We start from the raw sequence: 12,125 nt of genomic DNA on the forward strand, positions 1-12,125 counted from the left end.
AAGTTCTATTTTAGCAATAGGATAATAAGCAGACTTTCCATTTTAGTAATGCTGCTGGAGGGATAAGTATTGATCAGGACATCTTATGAAGTAGTTACTTAGTTTTTTTAAAAAGAGCTTGGTTACCAAAACGGCTATCCTTAAAACAGACTGTACAGACATGTTTAACCTGCTAACCTTTACTAGACAACTGCGACACATTTCAGGTGTTGTTCATTCAAATTGGTGACTTTCCTTTGATAGTCCGAGTCGTTTAGATACTCATATAGGCTACACAACAGTCATAAGATAAAACATTCTGGCTAAAATTGTCTTCCCATTTATGGTGATGAAGTTGATGATGTAAACAAAGTAATTGGGTAAATACTTCAACAGGCAAGAATATGGTATTCCACAAAGGCCTCAACTTATTATTTAATAAACCAGACAATTTAATAAACCCTTAGATGATAGGATAGAAACCTACATATTCAAGTGCTGACAGACAGACACTGTATACAGAAACAAAGTAAGAGAAACACTGATTAAGATAAAAGGAGGATCACTGTACCTGAAACATTAACTCAGCTTTCTCTCTACAGATGCTACTAGATCTGCTGAGTTTCTACAGCAATTTCTGTTTTTGTTACTGATGGATTAAAATTTGGCAATGGATTTCAATGCAGACAAATGTGACACAATCTACTCTGGCCATAAAATGGCTAGAACAGGATATCTTCTAGTTAGAGTAAATCCAGAAACAGTAACTGTTCAAAAAGACTGGGGATCCAGGTCTTTCTCTAGCTTTGTATCACGACGGAGGAGATCTAATTGAGATATATCAAGATGTGGAGAAAGTGAGGTCTGCAGATGCTGGAGATCAAAGTTGAAACTTTATTGCTGGAACAGCACAGCAGGTCAGGCAGCATCCAGGGAACAGGAGATTCGACGTTTCGGGCACAGGCCCTGAAGAAGGGCCTGTGCCCGAAACGTCGAATCTCTTGTTCCCTGGATGCTGCCTGACCTGCTGTGCTGTTCCAGCAATAAAGTTTCAACCCATATATCAAGATGTCAAAGGGGGTTGACAAAAAAGATGGAGAGAGTATATTTCTTTTTGCAGGGCAATCTAGATTGAGAGGTCATAGATTTAGGATAAGGAGGTAGCAGATTTAAAACAGAGATGAGGAGAAATCACTATCAAAATTTTGTGAACCGGAGTGCAGTGGATGCCAAAACAGTGAGTCAATTTAAGGAGATACATAGATTTTGAGTTAGTAGTGGGTTGAAGGATTAGGGAAAGTGGACAGAAAAGTGGAGTTGAGGTCAAAATGACTCAGCTTTGATCATATCAAATGGTCAAGGCGGCTTGAGAGGCTGAATTGCCAACTCCTGGTTAGGTTCTTAGCTGAAGTTTCCAAATGGGAAGGAGAGAAGGCTGGTATAAATGATGTACTTCAGCTCCAAGTCCAAAGTTTAATAATTTTGAAAGTCTGATCAGTTGAACATTGCAATAGTAATGTAAGTGGTGCTTATACAACTACACTGCTACCTCTCACACTTAAAACAACCCATGGCATATATGCAGGAGTCAGTCTGGTGGTGTAATGTTACATGTGAATGAGGGTTCTGGCCTATTCTCTAATTTAGCCTCAGCTCTTGCATGTAATTTGAAGTTGGCAGACCACTTGGAAGACCCTGTGTTACATTAGGAAACATTAGGTTCAGTTAACATTGACATCTTTAATGCTTTCTTGTCAACTTTTCTTCAAAAGAGGTGTTCATTCTTGACCTGTGTATGGTCCCACAGATGCATGTCATCATGTACCCCTTTCTCACGTGTAGGCCTCTATAAATCATTGGGGAATATTAAATGGGGTTGCCCTTCTCATGTATCAATGCAAGCACATGCAGAGAACCTTGAATGTGAAAACAGCTAACTGTTGCAGCACTGGAGAGTGTAGCATTTACCATCATCCTAACAGATTGGACACCAATGACCTTCCGAGCCTGCATGACCTAGCTATTCCAAGGATATATTCACAAAGTCAGAACTGGGAGTCAAAACTAAACTTAGCACTAATTCAAACTTTTCCAAGAGACAAACATTTTTGTAATGTTGAATTCCAAACTGAAGGAGCAAGAGACATTACAGGTCTTCAACAAAGACACCTTGGAGATCAAATACATAACTCTTGGAAGTGAAAATTGGCATATTAGATAACATAAATATGACCCATAGAATGAGACTTTAAAATAATTGCACAATATTAAAGTAGCAGAATGAATTCATACACCGTATGATAACGTAATAAATTTCAGTTTTGGGAGCTCCGTAATAAAAAGTAAAATGTTTTAGGAGCATAATGGAGATTCACCAGAATAAAGACAAGGCAACATGGGAAAATGTCATTGAATAAAGCTGCATAATGACATCTGAGATGCCACATATGACTACAACGGAACTGTGGTTCGTATAACATGGTTTGACTTAAGGGGCTGACACCTTGTTGGCCACCAAAACAGCTAGTAGACTGAACAAAAATATCTCAAACATATTTATAGATAACAATAAGTATGAGTGATTCTTGCTCTAAGGATTTAATCCACTTTAGAATGAAACAATCATGCCCTTTGAAGTTTTGCATTTATATTTTATGATATTATTGAATTTCCTTGATTTGTTATTGAACACACACCCTCACGATTAGGAAAACAAAAAGTACTACCCCCAAGGTAATTTTGCATCTCAAGGTTCAGACAGATAATGCAGATTTGTTTGAGCTTTACTCTTAGGAGAGTGTGTGGCAATTGTAACATGTCAATAGGTCAGTTGTTAAAGTTAAGCCAATATCTTTTAAAGTCCAATAGGCTTGTAAACTGAATCATCTTGTATTGCTTGCAGAGCCCCAAACTGAACCTTGTACAAGAAAGTCTGCAATTCCTTCCTTTGGGATAGCCCTTTAACATGGTGGGAAAGTTTGCATGTTATGTCCCTACAACTTTGTTGGTAGAACAGCATTCAGGATAGGGCCACACAAGACAGGCAGGACAATAGGTGGAAGCCAGTCTGTAGGCAGGTCCTGGATTTGCTCGCAGGCTACAAAGTTAAGTTAAACACCTAACACAGCACAAAAGGATGCGCCCACCACAGATAAAATCCAAAGGCAAAACAAGTCTGTTACACTTATAAACATCAAATATAAACATCAACTGGGGAAAACCACAATGTGCCGGTGGAAAGAAACACTGAGCAGAATCAAATATCTTGTCCAAGACAGATAGAAGTGGAAGAAATGGTCCTCTTATGTTCCACCAGGTAAAAGGAGACTGTGAAACTACACTGTCATTAGGAAAGCTTACAAGAAAATTTTGTACTTTTTTTCAAACGTTCATACAGGTTGTAGACATGCTGATTATATGCTAACAGATAAAAATAATAAGATCAACTTCAAAACTGAAATCAGCAGTTGCAAGTATTCATTGCAGTTTTTAAATACACAATAATGTATCTTGATGCACAAATATAACATTATGCTCACTTCGATGCACTGTTAATAAATGCGTCCCATCACAATGTAAAGTTGAGAAGTCATGGTTTCTGTCCAGAGATGAAGGACTAAACATTACTTGACTTAACAAGTCAACATGTGAGTTTAAAAAAAAATAATCTTACATCAATAACTACAGATTCAAGAACTAATGAAATAAAATGGAATAAATCAATCAAGTTTATTGAAATAGCATAATAAAATTAAGCATTTTGTCTTGTAAGTGAGATGCTAAATTGGTTCAGTTTGTGATCAGTCAAGCTTTCACAGTGCCTTTATCAGCTCTGATCTCTGAAATGACACAACCAAAACAAAACACCTTATTTATCTCATTTGCTATTTGGGTCCTTTTAAATTGACTGCCATATATGTCTACAAACCAGTAATTATATTTCAAAAACACACTCATTGGCTATAAAGCATTTTGAGACATCCTGAGGATGAGAAGAACTATATAAATGCTGGTTTCTCTTTCCTACTGTAACTAACAAAAGCAAACGTAGCCTCAAGTAGAAATAATAATCTTGTACAGCGGTGGTTTATTCCGTGCAAGGTCACATTTCCTTCGATGTTGCTTTCAGTAAAGTGAAAATATTAAAAGGTTAAACAAAACTGCATGATAGTGTCGGTTTACTACTGCAATACGTAGTTATTTACTTCCTTCATAATTAAGTTTCACACAGTGAGATAAATAATTGATTTTAATTACTTGCAATGGGAGTGGAGGGTAAAGGTCAGGACGGTTTGCTACAACTTAATGGGCATTGATGTGACCACACTTGAACTATATACAGCTTTGGACTCCATCCTTAAGAGATATACTTACAATGAATGGAGTTCAGAGGAGAAACACTAGGCTGACTCCTAAGATCAAACAGTTTGCCTTGAGGAATACTTGAACAGGGTGGCCTATATTCATAGGAGTTTAGAAAAATGAGAAGTAATCTTGTTGAAATTTACAGGATTCTGAAGGGATTTGACAGGGTTGATGCTGAAGTTTGTGTCCTCTCATGGAAAAAATCTATAACTAGGAGAATTGTTTAAAAATGAAGGGTTTCCCATTTAACACAGCATGCCGAATTTCTTCTGAGCGCCTTTACTTTCTGGAATTCTGTTCTACATAAATCAATATTGAGTCATACAGGCAGCCTTATATAACACAGAAAGAGACCCCTAAATCCAACTGGTTCAAGACAAATCAGGTATCCTAAACTGATCTAGTCTAATGTGCCAGCATTTGCCCCATATCCCACTAAACTCTTCCTATTCACGTACCCATCTAGATGAATTTTCCACGTTTGTAGTTGCACCACCTCTGGCAACTCATTCCATACATGCACCAGCTTCTGCATGAAGAAGTTGCCCCTTCGATCCCTTTGAAATCTTTCTCCTCACCTTAAACCTATGCCCTCTAGTTTTGGATTCCCCTACCCTGGCGAAAATATCTTTCCCTATTCATGCCCCTATTCACCCTATCCATGATCCTCTGTAAAGTCATCTCTCAGCCTCCGACACTCCGGGGAATAAAGCCCCAGCCTATGCAGCCTCTCCCTACACCTCAAATCGCTCTCCCCACCCAATCCTGGCAACATCCTTATAAGCCTTCCCTGAACACTTTCAAGTTTCACAACATCTTTTCTATAGTAGGGAGACCAGAATTGAACATCACTGCATATACTGAAGTACACTGATAAATAAGGTAATTGGGATCTACAAAATCATGAAGGGTATAGACAGGGTGGTTAGAGATAAGCTTTTTCCCAGGGTGAAGGATTCAATAACGAGAGGTCATGCTTTCAAAGTGAGAGGTGGAAAGTTTAAGGGGGATACACGTGGTAAGTACTTCACACAGAGGGTGGTGGGCGTTTGGAACACGTTTCCAGCAGAGGTGGTAGAGGCAGGCACGGTAGATTCATTTAAGATGCATCTGGACAGATGCACGAGTAGATGGGGAGCAGAGGGACACAGATGCTTAGGAATTGACCGACAGGTTTAAACCGTACATTTGGATCAGCTCAGGCTTGGAGGGCCGGAGGGCCAAAGGACCTGTTCGTGGGCTGTAAATTTTCTTTGTTCTTTATTCTGTCAGGCAGAAAACTGGATGTAAGGCCATAATCAAATCAGTCAGAACCTTGCCAAAAGGGCGGACTGACAACCTCCTGCTCCTTTCCTTATGACGTTATGGTAAAACAGTTGGATTAGTACCAAAAAAAATTCAACACCATCCAAAATCATTCCACCAATCTCAAAAGAGACTTATAAGCAATACGTCAGAACAGTCAAAGCCCAGCCACTGAACTTTGAACACTAACCTCTCGAATGGAACTAGGGAGGACCTGAAACAACTACCTCCTTAAAACTGTCATAATAAAATGTCCTGGACCTGGGGAGTTGATCAGGTACAAGTACAAACCGACCTTTAAATCTGGTAGGAAGACTACATCAGAGTCTCGGTGTTAAAAAGCCCGTCCTTCCAAAGGAGGGGAGACCAGAAGTTTCCTTGGTCACACATTTCCCACATTTGGACAATTTAAACTAAAGAAAAAACTCGCAAGTCGGTGGGCCACTTGAACCTCTCAAATAGACAGTGAAGCGGCCTGCCTCAACAGACAGACGGGGAGAAGAGAGGGTGGAAACCACAGGAGGCCCCGGTGAGTGAGGGAGTGAGACAAACTGACTGCTCTCCCACAACATCGGGCAACCCCAACCCCCTTCCCCCCCAGCCCAAGCAGGGGGAGGGGTCCCCAACCGCCGCCTTCCTTACATGTCCCCCACGAAAAAAATACATTCCAACGAGAACGGGAAACTGAGAACGTTTCCTTACCAAATGCGGCCAGGCCCGCTTCAAAAGGACAACCGCGGGCTCTTCTCCACCGCCGACGCCTCCAACGCGGCCGCCATCTTGCAGCGCCTGCTCACGTGACCCACTCTCACCCACCCCCGCTCCGCACCCATTGGCCGCCGACGTCATGGATCCCACCTGTTTCACCGGCGTGTTCTGATTGGTTAGCGCGGATGCCAATCAGCCCCGGAGATGTTGCCAAGGTGGGGCAGAGTGCGCACGTGGGTGGGTCAGCACCAAGGTGTTCCGCTCTTCGGAAGGAGAGCCCCAACAAGTCACTGCGCTGTGCTGCACCCTCCCAATTATTTTTAAAAGCCTACCAATTCCAAATTCAGAAAAGCTTTGGTATTCTGCCTAAACTATTAATCCAGATGTGGAGGTACTGGCGTGGACAAAGTTAAAAATTACCAACAGGTTTATTTGGAAGCACCAGCTTTTTGAGCGCTGCTACTCCGTCAGCTAGCTAATGGAGCAACATCACAGGATACACGAATTATCGTAAAACATCAAAGTGTCATGCAACTGATGCGATGTATTGAACAAACCTAGATTGCTGTTAGGTCTTGGAATGGGGCTGCAGGTTTTGATTGATTAATATGAAAATCCCAAAACTTCTTTCAAGTCAAAGTACCAAAATAACTTAAGGTTTTATCGGTATGAACAAAAGGTGACATCTCAGTTTAGATAATGTTTTAAAGGTGAGGTTAGAGACTGTCTGTATCCCAATCTTGATCCAGAAACCAAGGTAATTTCTGGAAACTCAGGTGTGAATCCTGCCAGGCAGGTGTTGTAATTTGAATTTTTTTAAAAATGTGCATGTAAGTTCGCTCGCTGAGCTGGAAGGTTTGTTTTCAGATATTTCATCTGAATACACAATACACAAGAAAGGAAAGCAGTTAGAAGGACTAGTCATTAGAATCATAGAATCCCTACAGTGTGGAAACAGGCCCTTCGACCCAACAAGTCCACACTGACACTTTGAAGAGTAAACCACTATTATCCTATATTTATCCTATTATCCTATATTTACCCCTGACTAATGCGCCTAACTTACACATCCCTGAACGCTATGGGCAAAGTGTTTCTTTTTCCTTCTTAATGTTGATGTGACTGGCTGATTGTTTGCTGGGTTTCTTCTGTGAGTTTGTTGTCTTTTCTCTGGGTCCGCTACATGGATGACATCTTTGTCATCACTAAAATGAAACAAATTAGAGGAAACCTTCAAGACCCGTGAGTTTCACTAAGGAGGAAAACAGCAACAAACTGCCATTCCTACATGTGACAGTAGAGCGAACATCCAATGGGGATCTTTAAACCAGCATCTACAGGTAAATAACACATATGGACCAAATACTGAATTACAGAAGCAATCATCCTAACATCCACAAACGAAGCTGCATTGGAACATTATTTCAACAAGCCACCACACACTGCAGCACAGAGAAACTATGAAGAGCAGAGGAAAATCATCTGTACAGTCTTTTCAAAAAGAACGAGTAGCCAATAAACACAGACCATCGATTTCTCAGCCACAAACCCAAACAAGCAGACAAAGCGTGTCCAGAAACCCTTGCCACTCTCCCCTACATCAAGGACATCTCGGAAATGACTGCCAGACTATTCAGGACCTCTTGGCATCACGGTAGCCCACAAGCCCACCAACACAATAAAGCAGCAGCTAATGAACTTGAACTATACAGACAACAAGCAAAACTAATATAATTTGCAAAATACCTTGCAAGAACTGTAACAAACACTACTTTGGACAAACAGGCTGAAAACTAGCCACCAGGATACATGAACATCAACCAGCCACAAAAATACATGACCCACTCTCACTAATATCTTTACATACAGATGAGGAAGGACACCACTTCAAATGGGACAACACATCCATCCTAGGACAAGCCAAACAGAGACACGTACGAGAATTCCGAGAAGCATAGCATTCCAATTGAAACTCTATCAACAAACACATCAACTTGGATTCCATTTAGCACCCTTTGAGAAAAAGAACAGGAAATGACATCACTGCAGGAAATGATGTCACCAAGCAAAGGTAACCTAAACACATAAATAAAAAGCGGGCCATACCACCAGCGCTTCACCAGAGTTTCACTGATGATGTTACCTAGTATGGTGACAAAACGTCAGAAAACAAACCTTCCAGCTCATCGAGCAAACTTACATCTAGAACCTCAACCTGAGCTACAAATCTTCTCAAAAATCTTTTTAAAAATGTAATGATGACCATGAAACCATTATTGACTTTTAGGAAAAAAACAATCTGGTTTCTTAGAAAAGAAAGTTGCCATCTCTATCCTGTCTAGAGACAAATAAGAAACTGCAGATGCTGGAATCCAACGTAGACAAGTAGGAGGCTGGAAGAACACAGCAAGCCAGGCAGCATCAGGAAGTGGAGAAGTCAACATTTCCTGAAGAAGGGTTATACCTGAAACGTTGACTTCTCCATCTCTTGGTGCTGCCTGGCTTGCTGTACTTTTACGTAGTTTGACCTGAATGTGACTCCAGACCACAGCTATGTGGTTGACGCTCCGGGCAATAAAGGATCATCATTAAATACTATCTTGGCCAGCAGCACTATATCCTGTGAATGGATTTTAAAAAAAACTCACTCCAGGGGATTGGATTATAAAAATAGAAAAGTCTTATTGCAACTGTAAAAGATGCTTGTGAGACCACCCAGAGTACTATGAGCAGGTTTGGCCCCCCTTACTTAAGCAAAAATATAATTTCTTTGGAGGCAGTTCAGAGAAGATTCACTAGGATGATCCCTGGTCTTATGAAGCTGGTGTTATGGTCTTCATGTGAATGTAGGAGGTATGGTTAGTAAGTTTGCAGATGACACCAAAATTGGTAGGATAGTGGAGAGGGAGAAAAGATTATCTCAGAGCACAACTGAACGTTGATCAGATAGGGCACTGGGCTGAGGAGAGGCAGATGGAGTTTAATTTAGATAAATGTGAGATGTTGCATTTTGGTTAGGCACATCAGAGCAGGACTAATACACTTAATGGTAAGGTCCTAGAAAATGTTGTGGAACAAATAGATGTTGGGGTGCAGGTTCATAGTTTCTTGAAAGTGGAATCACAAGGAGACAGCACAGTGAAGAAAGTGTTTGGTACACGTGCCTTTATTGGTCAGTGCATTGAGTAAAAGAGTTGCAATGTCATGTTGCAGCTACTGGTTAGGCCACTTTTATTTTGGAAAACTACATTCATTTCTAATCTCCCTACTATAGGAAAAACATTGTGAAACTTTATAGGGTTCAGAAAAGATTTACAAGGATGTTGCCAGGGTTGGATGTTTTAAGCTATAGACTGGGACAATTTTCCTTGAAATGTTGAAGGCTGAGGGGTGACCTTATAGAGATTTATAAAATCATGAGGGACATAGAATGGATGAATAGTCAAGGTCTTTTTCCTTGGGTAGGGGTGTCCAAAACTAAAGGTTTAAGGTGAGAGAGGAAAGATTTGAAAGGGATCTAAGGGGAAGGGGAAACCTTTTCATGCAGAGGGTGGTGGGTGCATGGAATGAGCTGCCAAAGGAAAAGGTGGAGGCTGGTTCAATTACAACATTGAAAAACTATCTGAATGGTAATATGACCAGGAAGGAGTAAGAGGGATATAGGCCAAATGCTGGCAAATGTGACTAGGTCAGTTTGGGATAATTGGTCGGCATGGATGAGTTGTTTCTGTGCTGTTGAGGATCTGAAATCTGACTATAGGCTGAAGAAACTAGTTGTAGTAAGGAACAACCATTTAATACATGCTCTTACTAACATACGCAGCAATAAAGTGGCTTCTTAATGAAAATAATATGACAAAATGGCTTCTAGGCTGCAAATTGACAATTCTGCTTAAAGCTGCATAAACTGGCTTCAACAAAGATTAGCAGACAATGCTTCTTTTACAGCATAGAAATAACTAGACTAGATAAGACATTACTAGCCATCCTAAGTGACCTTCGTGTGCAGGTGCAAAAACTCGGTTCATGAGATAAGAATGGCTTAAATTTTGGAAGACAAGGTTGGTTCCCAGGAAATATCATTTGGCTGAGTTGCTATCAATAAAGTAATTTCATTAAAATTGATTAGTAATTGTTTGAATGTGCTCTTTGATTATGACCTGTACATAAAGAAATATTTAAATAAAGAAATATTTAAAATGTCTTTGTCGGATCTAAGATGGCGGCAATCTGAGAAGATCGCACTGCAGAGCTTCGCATCGCAGCAGGAGCAGGACGGTCCTTTAACCCACCCAACCCAGGTCATCAGGATTTCTTGGGGCATTGGAAAGATTGTGGAGCCCCAAGAAACATTTAAAAATTGACTTACCTGTATTTTCAGCTGTCCAGAAATGCCTAAAAAGGGAGGGGGAGCATCTGAGGCCGGGCCTGCAGTTCAGCCTGCAGCAGCCTCAGAGCAGATTACTCTCCAGGTGAACCAGCTTTCAAAATCTCGCGAGATGTTGGGGAAACAGATTGAAGAGAAGCTGGCTCCAGTCTCTCTCATGCTGCAGAAGCATGAGCAGCAGCTGGAAGACCTGGAGAAGAGGACGGATGAGGTGGAGCACAGGGTCACAGTGGTGGAAGCTGATGCCAGTTCATTCAAGGAAGAGATCCAAGCCCTGAAGACGCAGGTTCATAATTTGTGTGACCAAATGGATAATCTTAAAAACAGGGGCAGGAGAAAAAACATTCGGATCATCGGTCTGCCCGAGGGTAAGGAAGGTGAGCGGCCTGCGGAATTTGTTGAAGATTGGCTTCCGAAATTCCTTGACTTGGAGACTGGCATGAGAGGATTGAAGATAGAGAGGGCTCACCGGGTCGCAGCACGGAGGTTGGGTCCGGGTCAATGCCCTCGTCCTTTTCTGGTGCAGTTCCATCATTACTGGGATAAGGAGAGAGTCATGGAGGCTTCCAGACTCCAGGTGAAGGATCCAAAGGCCCTAATTTACGAGGGGTCTAAGATCATGTTTTTTCAGGACTTTTCAGCGGCGGTGATCCAGAAACGAAAATTGTATGATGGTCTCAAGAGAAGATTGAAGGAGCTTGGGATTCAGTACTCCCTGAGATATCCGGCAGGGCTTCTGATCACCTTAGATGGATCCATGCATTTCTTTGACACATCGGAGAAGGCAAGAGACTTTGTGGACAAACTAACCTAATTTAAACAATTGTAGTATTTATAAATATCGTTGCATGGGTATGTGTTTATCATTCTGTAAAAGAAATGGAGGAAATCCAGTTGGAGCTTTTTTTTCCCTTTTTTTTACCTCTATTGATAATAATTTGGTTCAAACTATGTCTGGCGGTGGTTAAGATGTACATATTAAATTTCTAAGTTCAGACATACCAAAGGATGGGTGGGGTATTTATTCCCCTTTGTTTTTATAAAAGAATGTTTTTTTTATTCATATTGATATTCTATGGGGTGTTTATTCTTTTTAGCTTGTGCTTACGATGTGGCTCTAGCTGGGAGAAGTGAAGGTGGTTGAGATGGTTAGATGCCTATTTATGGGCAGTTCGGGACGGGTAGTTGCCCCCTCCGGGCAGGGGGTGAGTTCCCCTACTCAGCGCTATTGGCACTTTATTTGTTGGTTTGTTTTCTGGTTTTTGTTGTTTTTTATTTTTAATAATTTTGTATGTTTGTTAAATGTAGTGGTTTTAGTTTATGTAGTTTTTATATTTGGTGGACCATGCGACACTAAGGCTCAGCAATTTGTGGTTCAGGT

At 41.0% G+C, this 12,125-nt stretch overlaps 1 protein-coding gene across 1 annotated transcript in view; it reads right to left on the bottom strand.

Moving 5' to 3' along the window:
- The window catches only part of LOC122560273 (E3 ubiquitin-protein ligase Itchy-like), a 113,452-nt gene extending 106,993 nt beyond the window's left edge, over positions 1 to 6,459 (bottom strand). The window contains exon 1 of the mRNA XM_043710807.1: positions 6,352 to 6,459. The gene's annotated coding sequence lies outside the window, so the exon portion shown is untranslated. The remainder of the gene's footprint in view (positions 1 to 6,351) is intronic.
- Positions 6,460 to 12,125: the final 5,666 nt, after the last annotated feature.

Source organism: Chiloscyllium plagiosum, chromosome 20, assembly GCF_004010195.1.
Source record: "Chiloscyllium plagiosum isolate BGI_BamShark_2017 chromosome 20, ASM401019v2, whole genome shotgun sequence".
Lineage (NCBI taxonomy): Eukaryota > Metazoa > Chordata > Chondrichthyes > Orectolobiformes > Hemiscylliidae > Chiloscyllium > Chiloscyllium plagiosum.